Source organism: Camelus ferus, chromosome 8 (genome assembly GCF_009834535.1).
Source record: "Camelus ferus isolate YT-003-E chromosome 8, BCGSAC_Cfer_1.0, whole genome shotgun sequence".
NCBI classification, from domain to species: Eukaryota; Metazoa; Chordata; class Mammalia; order Artiodactyla; family Camelidae; genus Camelus; species Camelus ferus.
Genome location: NC_045703.1, coordinates 22170850 through 22186192, shown reverse-complemented (window position 1 = coordinate 22186192; position 15343 = coordinate 22170850). Strand labels below are relative to the sequence as shown.

General features: G+C 35.8%; 1 long non-coding RNA gene across 1 annotated transcript; it reads right to left on the bottom strand.

Moving 5' to 3' along the window:
* Window positions 1-1002: 1002 nt before the first annotated feature.
* LOC116665293 lies at window positions 1003-14774 on the bottom strand. The gene is made up of 3 exons (XR_004321839.1): window positions 14632-14774; window positions 2022-2026; window positions 1003-1013 (listed from the first exon to the last, which is right to left on the bottom strand). It is a non-coding gene; the product is annotated as an uncharacterized LOC116665293 (long non-coding RNA).
* Between the last annotated feature and the right edge of the window lie 569 nt (window positions 14775-15343).

Sequence of the window (15343 nt, the reverse complement as noted above, 5' to 3'; positions counted from 1 at the left end):
TGTTTGCTTTTTAGCAGTCCCTGAAGAACTTCTGTTGTCATCATTTAACATTTGAATGGCCATAATATTTTACAAAATGCTTTACAATTGCCTTTTACAAGTTATTCTCATGCCTTCAATAACTCTTAGGTTATTATTGTTGGTCCACAGTAGAGTTTTGCTGTTACTTGGAAGCACACAGCCGTGCCCCTGGACTCAGCCTTTTCCAGTAGGTTTGGAACTCTTTCACTGGAAATCATGTTTAGTTTTAAGCTGCACAGGTTTTGAATACATTAATGATAGGAGCCTTAAAACTTTCTTGTGGTTTTTTTGTTCTGAAATAGGAAATGCCATCTTAGATCAAAAGGGAAGTATTTTATTTTGTCTCTTCAGACTCTCTGAAACATACAGGAATATAGGGTAATTTGATGCACACCATATTGAACCTGGAAAATCCTCAAATAGTATTTGAGATAAAAAGTACAGCGGTCCTAAGAAATACAAGTTATTGGAATACATATGTAAAACTTCAGACCTACTCCTGCATGGGATTTTAAAATAGCGTATTTTTTAAAAAGATTCTTTGTAGTCTTCACAGTTAACAGAAATTCTGACCGGTATCACCACTCAGCTGAGGAATTTAATATGAATGTTGATTTATTGATGTACGTTATTTTAAGCGTAGATACATGCTTCTTCCCTTCCTGTTCCCAGATAGTCCCCAGAAGGGTGAAGCTTTGAAATGATTTTCCCAAATACCAAAACTCTCTCAAGTTGGGTAAGATTTAGGCACTGACTATAACTTCAGACAATCTATATGTGGTCTTTATAAGAAACTACAGCTAATGCCCATAGGGGTTTCCACCATTTGCACATGGGGAACCCCATTGCAGAAATTTGGCAGAAGACTGGAGCTCTGCTTTTTGGAAAGTCTTTACACTCTCACGTCTGAGGAGACAGCATGCTTCCTCTCCTAGCTTCTTTAAATCTCAGAGCTAAGAAACAACGTGAGCTAAAGTCAACAGATTTTTCTCCTTGGTGATGTTTTTGACTTTTGGCTTACCTTGGGCTTATTTTTCATTGCTCTGCTGTACTTTGCCTAATGGTCAGTTAAATTCATTCCCCCAGGGTGGCTGCTTCCAAACGTTTTCATATTGGATCACGCAGAAAGCGACTGTATTTGTGCAGCACATCAGAGTAAACTGGGGAGGATTTTGGAAGCTTCTACACGGGGCTTGGTGCAAAAAAAATACTATATTTTCTTTACCTTATATAGATATGTCAAGAAAAGTAAAACACAAATGCTAGGGAGAATACGTACTGAACCTGTACACCACTTTGAAATAAAATCTCCCATCTTTAAACGAGAAACTGGAGCTTGCTTTAGTGTACACAGCATTTTATTACATAGTTTTATGACTTGCTGGCTACACATATATCCTAATCACGATTTCTTTAATGATGATATTTCTTGTTAAATATCGTTATCAGTGAGAAACTTTGTTCACAGGAGTAAGAGGCAGCAAATAGCAAACACGAATTTATTACTTCTTCCTTCATTTGACAGACCTCTTCATATCCATTGAGCAGAATTAAAATAATGCAAATTCTTTAAATTAAACAGAAAAGGTGTATCAATGTTTTAAATGTAATGACTTTTCCTTTTTCTTGTTGATAAATATAGTATTTGAATTTCTTGTTACCCAACAGCAAATATCAAATCAGACTGATACATTTTTAACAATTGAGTATTTCAAATGATAAAGATTTTCTTCAACAATACATAAATGTTACTCGTTCTTAATCAGTTTTTATGAATACCCAAGTTATTATATTGAACACACATTACCAGCAGATTATTTTAACCTCAATTTTCTAAAGTTAAAATTTGTTATTACATATTAATATATTTTCCCATCATCTGTGAAAATTTCCATTAAAGAAGACTTTTTGAAGCCAAAACCTATACTTCAACAAATCTGCAAAGTAAAAAATATCTAATTAAAAAATTTCTCTTTTAGTGTATAAATTGTTGACAACACTCTGCCTTTGGACAGCCAACACAGTTACACACGGAACAGCAGAAAGTGGTATTCTGAGGGTATTTTTGGCAAAAATTTGAAAATAGGTAGGACTGTAAACACTTGGATTTTATTTGATTACCATTTTGATAATATGTGTAATTCAGATCTGTAGACTGACATTTATATCTGAGAGCACCAGTGTGGAGAAGACAATGTATCACCGAGTCTCTGAATGTTCAGAAGGACTTCTGGATGAGAAGCCTTCTGCTGTGCTACCATAATATATTACTTCTTTCTAATGACTATTGCAATTCCAGCAATTTGTTAGGAAATCATCTGCAGAGTAAATGTGGTTCCCCCAAACATTTTTCTTCAGGGTTCTAATAAGCTTTATTACTATTAGTATTACTCAGCAATGAGAACTTTTTTGATTTATAATCTTCTGGGTCAGTATTGTCTCTGTCATCTATGTTATCAACGGAGCTACAAATGTTATTATTAAAAAAATAGACCCTTTTGGATTCCTTTGCCCTATTAGCTCCATACACAGCACAGATACGTCTCACGCAGAGTGGGGAACTGAACAATTCTGTGGGCATGTGAGAGTTTGACGTCTTTAATTGTTAACTATGCCACCTCAGAAGTAGGTTTTTTGAGTTCAGTGTGTTGGCATTCTTATAATTAATCTGTTTTTAAAAGTCATGTTTCTTATTTTGCACCTTAAAGGTTTGAATTGTTTTCTGTGTCAGATGAATCTTTTATAGTGAGATGTCAGGGTTTTGTTTTCTTGACACCGTTGTTTCATTTGACGATTTTTCTACGCAAATAAGATATGTAGGATGAGAAAGAAAATGTATCAAAGCATATGAATCAGTATCTGAAATAATCCTTTTATTGTTGATCTTGTAACTTAAACTTTTTATTTGGATTACTGGGTTTTGTCATGTATGTAAATGATGATATATTCAATCTGCTGTATATTTGAAATAAAAATGAATAGCCGTAAAAAGTAAACCTATTTAAATATAAAATTCTTGATTGTAGGCCTTTACAATTCATGTTTAATTTCTTTTCCAAATACATTTTTAGGTCATGTAATTTTTAGGAAACGTTTAAAATATCACATGAAAAGTAAGCGAATTTTAAATAGTAAAACATAAATTTCCATTTAATGCAATCATAAAAATTCTAAAAATTAAAAAATACAAATATTACTTACTCTAATATGACAAAATACTTTTGAAAGTGTGATTTTTTTTGAATCTGTAAATTCTGAAGTCCCCTTAAAAAGCTGATCTGATAGAATTACTAAACATAATTTTTTTTAACATTTAAAAAATTTTCTAAAAGCAGACAATAATTCAATGTGAAATTCATTTAAAAGTCAGGTCTCAGTCAATTGTTAACACCAAAACCTACTGGAAAATTTTTAAAAGAAGAATTAAGAAAATCAACAAAATCACTTTATCCCTTTCTTGGCCTTCTCCTTTTTAGTTACCCCTCAGGGATAGAAGATTTGGTTGGTTCTATTTTTTATAAGTAGAAAATTCCAAAAAGCATTTTGGGAACCACCATAGTATTGAATAATTGAGACTTATTTCTTATATAATTGAGATTAAAGACTTTCTCCTTCTTTGTCTCTTTAATCACTCCTCTTCCTTCACTATTCTCACTGCCATGACCCAGGGTCAAGTACTCAAAGACTTCCACGTTGTTTCTGAACCCCAGGGACACTCCCTGGGCCAAGCCAACCCTTGCGTGGCTGGCAGTTTGATGTTGAAGCTGAACACAAGGCAAGTCTGCCCAGAAGGTTCAGTGGCTTCCAGTTGTCCATATAGACAGCTCCATTCTCAGCCCGACCTTCAAGATGCTTTACAGTGTGGGTCCGATATGCCTATATAACCTGGCTTCCTGTTGTTCTCTGTTCCTGCTTTCTACACAGATAAGCTTAGGGGCTTTTGCTAGAATCCTTGTAGGAAGAGTGCAACCAATAACAAGTGATATGGGAGCTAGTTCTAAGTGGAGGCAGCAGCACTTGGGTCAATTAGTGTTTATAATATATCCTTACCAAGCCAGTCTTGAGCCACTTGGAATATTCTATCCCCATAGAAACCTCTGAAGGGATGTGTTAACACATAATTTCAAATAACTTCTTCCAGGAAGTCCTACCTGACCGATACCCAGGGATCACGCTTTTTTCTTTGATTCTTAGAACATTGTATTTTGGCATTGATTGAACTCTGCAATAGCTGTTTTGGTTTCCTTGGTTTATCTCCAATTATATTTTTTGGCTGCACCAGGGTAGAATCCTTAATGTACTGCTTTTCATGTCACATGTCCCTGAAATAATCTTTTTTGTGATAAGAGCTTTACCACATACTTATTGAATCAAAACAAATTCATAAAACCTATTCACATTTTGATATATTGTATTAATACAATGCAACACACTTGAGGCAAGAGGGTTGTATTTAAAGCAACTGAGGTTTCTTAGAAACTATAAGCTAGTAAAGACACCTCTTTTTTTGTTGTTTTTTTGGGGGGGGAGAAAATATCTGGTATTCTATAAGTTTAGTAACAATAATGATATGATAACATTTAGAAAGAAAGCAACAACTCCTTTATTCTCAAAATAAAAGTGTGAATATATTTAATGACAATGCATTCTCTACCACAAAATTCAGAAAGAGATCAGAGTTTGCATGCAAACCAGTTTTATATGTATCAAGTGCAGAAAAACATTTGCAAAGTTGCTAGTCATCAAAGGTACATTCTGAATCACAATCAAAATGCTCAACAATTTTCTATGAAGAAGGTAAAAAAGTACACTCTGGATTTTATTAGAAATTAATAATTATTTTATTCCTAATGTTTCATATTGATTTTGAATACATGTAAATACAATGGTTACAAATATTTGACTTACACAAATCATATCTGATTAATTGTTTATTCTAAGGAGCAGGGGAGCCAAGTGGATGGAGCGAGTTTGTACTGTTTTGGAGTAATGACACTCTATTTATGGTTTCAATTTCTATTTGACTTTGTTAGGATGTTTATAAATGAGTTCTGCTTAATACTTTGTTCTATAATATGAGCCCTCTGCAAAATAAAATAAAATAAAATAAAATAAAATAAAATAAAATAAAATAAAATAAAATAAAACAAAATACACACATTTAACTTTGGAGAAATTTTGTTTCCCTTCCAGTTCAGAAAACAGTGAAAAGTGCCATCATACAGGCTTCCTAAAAAAGTCTCCAAGAATATTTTTATGATCAGACTTGTTGACAAGTTTTGTGGCAAATCAGGTTGTAATCCTTTGATGTCACTGACTGAAAAAAAGGTGTATCTTACTGAAGAAGGGAAATGAAAATCATTTTTAGGGATAGTTTGTGAACAGATTTTGATTCAAAGACTGTAAAAGCTGGAAAGGACATGGCTGGCATGACTCCCTCATGTCTTTCAGAGAAGGAAGTTGAGGCATGAAGAAGTTTCCCCAAATGACTATTTTAACGACCAGCCTTGTGGATGAGAGAGACACAAACAAGTAAGTGTCCCGACTCCCAGCACAGTGCTCTCCCCACCATTCTCACTTTACTTTTGCTAATGACATTCCAATTTTATTTGTAAGGCTTGGGAGCATGAGTATGCCACACTGTCTTTTACAGAACTAATAAAGCTTCAGCCATATGAGCACCTCTTAAATCTTTAATGAGGAGGGGAAAGCAGCTGGGGAAGGAGGAGCAAAGATAATTGCAGGAGAGCTCTCTGAAAAGGACGCTGTTGTAGGGTTTCAGAGAATTCTAGCTGCAAGTCAGGTTGCAGAGTTCAGTTTCCCTAATGCCCAGCTCCTGCACCTGCCATGAAGGAAGGTACTTTGTTCCAAATGGTCACCGGGCAGAGTTTTCTTGCCTGATGATTTGGAGTAGGGTCTTGTTGGTGACCACGTTGGGTGGGGATTTGGAATCACTTGACACAGAGTCTGGTTTACAAAAGAGAATTCCCTCTGCAAAGAATTGTGTTTCTATCACCGCTGGGCTCCGTTTACTTGCAGAAGCACAACTCAGATGATTCCTCCCCAGTTCCTCCATCCAAACCTCGGACACCATGCATGTTATTTTTTTCAAGCACAGGAACAAACAAAACCGTACTATTCATGGAAAAAAACACTAACTTATAAATTAAACCTGAAGAAAACTTCCCCCTTTCTCAGGAATGCTTATAAAGAAAAAAAAAGTCATTTTTCATGACTGAGAAAAGCTTTCCTGATGACTGGTTGATAAAGGGCTTTGGCCCAAAGGTCTGATTCAACCTAAAGAAAAACTGTCACACTGGAACAGTCTGGGAAACCTTTTCCATTTTCAGAGGCAGTACAGGTGAGAATAAATGTTCACTTTCCAGAAGAAATAATTTCTGCAAGTTAATCATATCCTTATGTTTCAAGATAGAATTAAGAGCCAAATTGGCAAAGGAATATGGCACAACTTTTTTTAAAATCCATAATCTATCTTGTTTCTCCTTGGAATTATTTAAAACTTAAACCCTCAGATAGCCAACATACTTCTATGTATCTCCAAAACTCATCCTACTTCCAATAATTAATGGCAATTATATTTGGTATAATATGTGTTGAAAAATTCCATCATTTGTTGCAAAGGCAATAATCAAAAGCTGTTGGTTATTAATTTATTAAGTGTGATCATCCCCACTATTTCTTCTGTTAATTAAGAGAGTCAAGAATGAGTTGTGTTTAAAGCCATGAAGCAAAGCTTGGTTAGAGCTTGGGGATTGTGATTTGTGTTACCCCTTAAATTCTCATGAGGTAAGTCATACAGGAAGAATATTAAACAAATTTCTTCCTGATCTCATTTCTCCAGACACAAGAACATTTTACAAAGCGGTCTCAAATCTATCAACAAACACCGATAAAACAATTGTACACTTACATGTATTTTAAATGTTTCACTTTTATATCTATTACTGGTAATTTAAAAAATTTAACTGCTAGCTGCCACTTTGATGAAACAAGTTTAAATGCAACACTTTAAAAAAGAAATTGCAAAATCTGGTTTAAAAAGTAAACTAACATCGCCTTATAAAATTATTAAATACTCCCTCTTGCTGAAGCTGCAGTGAAAAGAAAAGGACATTATCGTAAATCCCTGTTGAAAATGCATATTTTTAGAAACTCAAGAAGAATTTCTAAGCAATACATAGTAAGCGTCGGTACTGCAGTCTAAGAAAACCACTTTAAATATGTACAAACAAATTTAGCCTCAAACTCTTTTTTGTAGCTTGTTTTGTGAGTAGATTTTTTTCAAATAAAAATAGTATAAATTTATTTTATAAAATGAAAAAAACACTAAAATAAATAAAAGTCACTGTATTCCCATTACCCATAATTACTGTTATGCTGGTTACATATTAATGTGTCTCTTTCTAACTTTTTATGTATACTCATTTTAAAATATGAAATGCATTCCATATAGTGTTTTGTAATCCACTTTGTATCTCAGTGTATAGGACATATTGCCATATTGCTAGTATTATTTAATAAGTTATACTTTAATTTTAAACTTTAATCTTCTCTTATTAAATCTGTGTGTCATTTCCAAGATTTCATTATCTTAAACAATGCTATAATCCTCCTTATCTTCAAGCCTTTGAATACATCCATAATTGTTTCCTTAAGAAAATGTCCTAGAAATGAAATTTCTGGGTCAAAGATTATTATATATTTTAAGACTTTTAATACTTATTTTAGAAGTGCCTTCCAAAATTGTTACATCAATTTATCTGCCTATTATCTGTGAACAAATGTCCTCATATCTCTCAATCTTTAGCAACCTCAGGCATTATAATTTTAATTACTCTGTGGCAATTAAGTTGGTGAAAATCACATTCCTTCATGGGTTTAATTTGGACAACTTTTATTAAGCTTTCTTTTTAGAAATTAAAGTATAGTTGATTTACAATGTTGGGTTAATTTTTGATGTATAGCATATTGATTCACTTATACACATACATATATTCTTTTTCATATTTTTACTATAGGTTATTACAAGATATTGAATATAGTTTCCTGTGCTAAACAGTAGAACCTTGTTGTTTATCTATTTTATATATAGTAGTTAGTATCTGCAAATCCCAAACTCCTGATTTATCCTTTCCTGGTAACAGTAAGTTTGTTTTCTATGTCTGTGAACCTGTTTCTATTTTGTAATTTTTTACAAAATTTTTTAAGATTTGTGCCATTTTTTAAGATTCCATCTATAAGTGATATCATATGGTATTTTTCTTTCTCTTTCTGACTTACCTCTCTTAGAATGACGATCTTCAGGTCCATCCATGTCGCAGCAAGTGGCATTATTTTATTCTTTTTATGGCTGAGTAGTATTCCACTTATAAATATGCTACAACTTCTTTATCCAGTCATCTGTCGATGGACATTTAAGTTGCTTCCATGTCTTGGCTATTGTAGATAGCACTGCTGTGAACATGGGGATGCACGTGTCTTTTTGAATTAGAGTTCCCTCCAGATATATCCCAAGGAATAGGATTGCTGGATCTTGTGGTAAGTCTGTTTTCAGCTTTTTATAAGGAATCTCCATACTGTTTCTATAGTGTAAACCTTTTTTTTTTTTTAATAAAGGAACTCCAAATGAATTAGTAATAGGTGATGTCAAACAGCCCACTGTTTTCATATTTCACAAGCCCTATGGTGCAGATTTCTCCACTGCATCTTCCTATAGCAGACCCCATCACTAGTCTTAAAGAACGGCTTTTACCCCAAAGTGATTTCTTGCTAAGACAATAGTCTATTAAAATTGTATTTCTAAAAGATCTCCTAGGAACATTTTTAGGTATATTCTTGCATAGCTTCTTTGACTATTTTAGCATCATTCTAGGAAAGACCACCAGCCTTTTCTCCCACAATTCACTGGGCAAGCAGTGGCTGGCATCACAGGGAAACTCAACTTTCTATGTGTTACAGTGTGTTCTTACTGACTGAAAACAAGCTAGGTCAACTCACGGGCTCAAATCAACTATTTTGACTGAATCTACCCATCACTTAAGGAAAGAAATCACTTAGTCTGAATACAGGTTTAACCAGTAATTTGTCAGAACAGAAACCACTTCATTTAAAATGGCTCAGTGATTTTCACACATAAATGTAGCCTCCGTAAAATATTCGAGGAAGGAAAACGGAGTGATTTGGCCATGGAACGTAGGGAGGGAGCACATCTGTAATCAATGAACAAGTAATTGTTCAAGGCTTATTACCTGCCGAGCATGATGCTGGAGCCACATAGAATAGAAAAGAGATATAGAAAAGTGTTTCTGTCCTTATATTGCTTACAATCTGGTTGAGAATTCACGAGCGATTACAGGAATTACCCCAGGAGCAATACAAGACAATAAGTCGGCCCATGCCAAATGATGCAGTAACACACGTTTTATGGGAGTGGGCTCAGCTCAGGGGTTTGGAAGGACAGGACTGCGGTGGGAAGAGAAAACTGGGGCGGCTGAGAGCAGCCGTGCAGGCATCATCCTCCCTTGTGGCTGCCTGTGTTTCTCTTTTCTCCCTCAACTTAAATAACCTCCTCCCTCTGAAGTGATTATTTTGACTTGATCATTTTTTAAAAATTTTGTTTAGGGAAAAAAATTCGTAAATAAAACTAAAGGTAAATTGTGAAACTGGGAAAAAGATTCGCCACATCTTTGACAAAGGGTTAATAGTTTCAGAGCAATTACCAATCAGGAAGGTCAAACATACCAACAGGAAAAAAAAAAAAAGTGAAAGGCCATAAGCAGGCGATTGTCAAAAGAGGTATGACTGGCAAATTACAATATGACAAAATATTTAACTTTGTTGATAATTAAAGCCAATTGTAATCTATGTAGAATATGGTAAAATTTGTGTGTGTGTCCTAAAACATGTACACAAGAGTATACGCTTCACTAAATAAAACTCTTAAAGGAACTGCCACTCAAGGAAAATAAGCTGCCGCCACTTTTAAAAATATGACAGATGTGACCTTAAAAAGTGAATATTAATTTGCAAATATGCTATTCATTGGGCAAGAGCCTGTTTCCTGGTATGCCTTTGATGACTGATTCACATATTTAAAAGGTAAACCTATATTAGAGTGAAAAATAAAGAAATTTCTAATATTTAGCTGAAGAGAAGACTAAACTCTCCTAATCCGGAATTTGAAACTGACTTAGTGGACGAGTTAGAGTTTAAGCAGTAGTAGGCCTTTGAAGCTTAAAGTTTAATCCTTTTTAGATCATCAAGAACTCAAGTGTGTTCATGTCTGTTTCTCATAAATGCACATTATAAACACTATCTGTCATCATCCCATGAAGTGTGGTACAGTTGATAGTTTTAGTGAGCAAGAAATCACTCTGGGGTAAAAGTCAGTCTTTAAGACCAGTGATGGGGCCTCTGCAGGGAGAAGCAGTGGAGAAATTTGCACCACAGGGCTTGTGAATTACACAAACGCTGGACTGAATTCTTTGACGCCACCTATTACTAACTTATTATTTGGAATTCCTTTAAAAAAAAAAAAAAAGGTAGTTCCTACTACCACCCAGTAAAAAATGTACTCTGCAATCTTTCCTTGTTTTGCATATGATTGGTAGCATACCTTTTAACTGCTGTAAGTAATAAAAATATATATGTGCAAGTTGGCTATAAGAAATGCCAAAGTTTCACCTAATAAAATTTTGGTATGCCTTAGTTTTCAAAGTAAATTTGATTTATTTGAGCCACCAGCCATCCGATGACAGCCCTGTGTTTTTTATATGAGTCATGTCCCAAGGGGTCTAGAATATGCCAATGGTGTACCTTGGAATGGATCCAGTGTCCGCAAACAGGTTTTCATTAGACTTTGATGCCAGTCGCATTTGGGAGCAGAGAGGCTGCTGAAAACCAGCTTTACTTTGGGATCACTTCTTTCTTTTAGAAAAAACAACAAAGATCTTTTTTAGCGAAGCTTTGAGCCTCCACATCGTAGGTGTATGGTAATATTTTAGAGCGCAGTAATCTGTTATTGCAGGTGGTCGGGCTTCAAGCACTTCCGTATTTTGAGAATAGATCAGACGAAGTGCAACAACTTTTATTGAAAAATTGCCGAATTTGAAAATTAGAAACACATTTTCTGTGGCTAAGATTAAGTTAGCATGTATTACAGTCACTTGGACTTTTCTGTAGCACTAAGGGGAATATAATTACACAGGTTATTCCACATGTCATGAGATTGGAACCTTAATCACAGTTAGAAAGCTTTATCATGCTGACGTAGACCCTTATGCTTTAATCTCTGGTAATTGAGGGATTTTTCTATTTTTTTTATTAGGAATATGGAGTAGGCAAGTCAATGAGAAATGAAACAAACCCACTTTTCATTTTTATGCAGAAGAAACAGGTTTTATTTCTGATTTTTAAAAAGTAGTGTATTCTTTCATGCTCTTAGAAGAGGTTATATGCGAAGATGAAGCACAAGATTATCCTTTAAAATCTATTTTTAGGCACACATGTGTATTCTCCATGAGGGTATATGTATGTGTTTGTATACATATGAAACATTTTTATGGAACTTAATTTAAAAATGAGATTTGGGGTTTTATTGAAGCTACAATAAAAGTAGATGTATAGATGTATATTGTTTACCTGGTGGCAGTAAAGTCTGAGTTTTATTGAATGAAAATTTTGTTACCATCAGAATAATCAGATCAAAAAAATATGCACATTTACCACCAATGGGCTCAACAGTATTTCTGGGATGTTGGAGATGGTCTGAAGTGGGACTGTGGGAAGGTTGCACAACATTCTCAACATCCACGATGGATGGAGTTTATAATATGTAAATTATGCTTCAAAAAAGCAGTTAAAAATACATGACTAAGTTGGAAATTTTACGTTGTTCTTTTTCCTCCTTTAACCTACATTTCTATCCTTCTTCTCCTTCCATTAGGATAGCATCCCATCCTAATGAAATATATTTTGAGGATTAAGTCTTTTGTTGAGGATCCCATACGTCTTTGCAACAAAAATGTATATCTAAATTTAAATATTCTTGTTGTATGACAGAAGGCTATAAATATTCAACTATTTATTCTGTTTTGTAATTATAATTAGCACACAGCTGATCAAAAGCATAATTAATATGCACTAAATTTTTTTATAAATAAACATAAAAATTAGTATTTATTAAATGCATCATTTAGTAAAATGGATGGAACTTTTTTTTTCATTTAGTTGTTTCTTTTCAACTAGTCATTGCTAAATTAGGCAAAATTCAATATCAATTTTATTCTGAGGTTTTGGTTTTATAGTTTAAGCACCAAGAAACCCTTTTTGCATAAATCATAAGATGGAGATATAAGAAGTTTATATAAACAATATGGTCCTGGTTTTAAAATTCTTTCAAAGTTATATATCATGTAGTGATCTATTATTAAAATGTTTTAATGATCCAAATTCAATTAGGTCCTCTCTCAATTTTATTGAAAACAAAAAATCAGAAACCATCAGACTTTCAAGTCAGTCATTGCAATCAATCACTTTCTTAGCTTTCATATCAGGATTTAAAATATTTCCTTTGCTTGGCACTGTGAAGGTTTTTACAATTTTGTAAGATTTTAGTTGAGTGAGAGGTGTGCCTTTCTTTGTAAACTGGGTGAAGGCTAGTTGCTAAAGGGAACACCTTTTTCCTAGGTGAGTTCTCATGCAGGTCAGTGCTACAAAGGAGCAGACATGGACATCGGGGATCTGGGAATTGGTTTCCTTAAAGCCATCCTCAACTGTGTATTGCTTGGAAAGCTCCTGTCTATTTTAAAGTGTCCATACCCCAGTTTGAAGACTGGTGGCATATGGCCATCAAGAAGTCAGAGATGGGAGAAAGTATATTTGGATACCAGTAGCAGGAAGGGAAGCAGATGATCTAGGTGGTCATAACTGAGCTGGGTCTGTAGGAAAGGATCAGCTTTAGATACTCAGAAGGAGGCAGGGAGGGCATTCCAGGTGAGAGACTCAGGTTGAGCAGAGGCATGGAGACGGAATTGACATGTTCTCTGCAGGAGAAGAGAAAGAGACTGCCTAGAACATGCGTGCGGGACGGTGCCAAATAAAAGTCCAACCCTAAATGCAAGGAGATTGGACCTGATGTAGTGGGAGGGGGTCTCAAGAATTATTTTGTTTGATTCCTGATTTCTAACTCCAATAATTCAAAGTGGCAATGGACATATATGGTTAAGAAGACCCTTCATAGATAAAACTGCACTTGAACTTAACTTAATGTCCAGAAAAGAGCTTTCATGAAATCACTTTATCTTCTGTGTAAAGAATTAAATGGGTACCCAGGATCCATTCATTCCTTCACATTTACTAAGTCCCAGCTAGGCCAATGTGCTAGGCTTTGGGTGGCTTTAGGGAATTCTTTTCAGCTCATATTCCAAAACCTACACTACTAACCACACTGGACTACCCAGAACTCTCCTGCTGAAGTGATCCTGGATGTAGGACACTAAAAATGTGTGCTAGTGTTTTTAAGGGGCACCCACAAATCCCCTCCACGCTGTATCCTGTTTTTGGGGCCCGGTGCCTCCCCAGTCTCCAGTTCCTATGCACCTACTCTCCATATTACCTAAGTTACCTCGATGGAATAAAAGATTGTAGTTGGTGTCAGCAAGTGTAAATTGTTTTTTAATTCCAGAAGAATTTCCTTTCAAATTCATTTTTTGTCGGAAATAGTCCCTAAGTCATTTGTGGCTACTGAGCTTACATTTAGGGTGAACCATACTTAGGTCAACCCAAAGGGTTTTCATTCCCCTTAGGACAATGACAGAAATGAAAGGGAAAGCTTATTCCTAGAAGGATTTTGAGTCCAGTTTTCCTCTGTCTGCTGTACTCAACCTCCACCGTCCAAGCCTGAGATGCTTCTCCTTTGATTTCCCTTCTATGCCTTGGCATCTTTGAACACAGCCTCCCTGCATTTAGGACCATTCCTTTGGCTGCTTTCTCCAGAACCCCACTCGCTCCAGCACCCAGCTCTAGCGTCACCCCATTTTCCTGATTCCCACAGGCCAGTCTGCACTCTGTTCCTTCCTGCGCCCTCACTCAACTGAATGCACTGAAATGTCTGTGGAAGTGTCTGTTCCCCCACGTTACATTGTTGTGGCCACCTGATGCTTCTACTCATCTTTGATTCCTCAGCACTTAGGAGGGTTCTTGGCACATGACTGCTGCTCAGTACATGTTTGATGAAAGAATGAATTAATTAATTAATAAGACCCGAGTACTTACCATGTATAAAGAAGAAAAATAGCCTAACAGCAATGATGGGTTCCAATTTTGTGCGTGTATATTCCTTAGGATTCATGAGTCATCGTGGGTCTATGACATTTGAAGTGAAGGATTTTGGTTTTTGTTTATTTTGTCTTGCAGCAAATGTGTGTGTGTGTGTATAACTGTTCATAGTATATGCATGTGGTGTGTGGTCTGTTGGCAAGATAGCCTTCACCATCACCTAGAAATCCTAGAGTAAGATTTTACTTTTCTACCTTTATTCTACCCCTCAAGATTTTCTGTTTTCTTATCGTAATCCACTTGCTGCCTCACACACACACCCCCTCACCCACACCCACACACACACCCCTCAGGCCAAGTGGTAAGAATGGGAGATAAAATACAGAAATATGGAAACACCAGAGTCTCCCCTCACTTTTCGGTGACTCATCTAGCCAACTCAAAGTGGGATTTGCCACTTTAATTGCCTCACCAGTAAGTCTCTTTTGGTTTCCTTGATCTTCTGGGGTTGTTTGCTGGTTTGGGGTGTTGGACGTTAAAAAGTGGCGATGTTGGAGGTAGAAACTAAGCTGGATAAACATGAAGGACCTGCAGGGTCCTGGGGCACGTGGGGACCCTCTGGTGGGAAATGAATTGGCATCTCTAAGGGTCCTGCTGATGTGGGGTAGGGGCGAAGTAATGACCCAGCTTGTGAAATCAGCCCTCTGGGGCTGGCATAGAGTCATAAACCAGGCCAATTAAATTCTTAGAGGAAAATGTAATTGTGTCAACTTCAAATGTTGAGTTGAACTATTCAATGGTGAGCTGTTCTTTTAACTGCCTAGGGTCTGAGCCCACCTCTTCCCTTGTTATACCAGCAGCTAGAGGAGGCTGTAGGCTTGGGTGTCTGGGTGCTGGGAGTAACAAAGCCTTCTGCCTAGAGTTTTAACATCCCAAAGGGCAAAGCTGAAGTGATAGTGACAATACAAATGACAGTTTGGAACTTAGAGTTGATCCTTGAATGGGTTAAGGCTTTTGGGCTGCT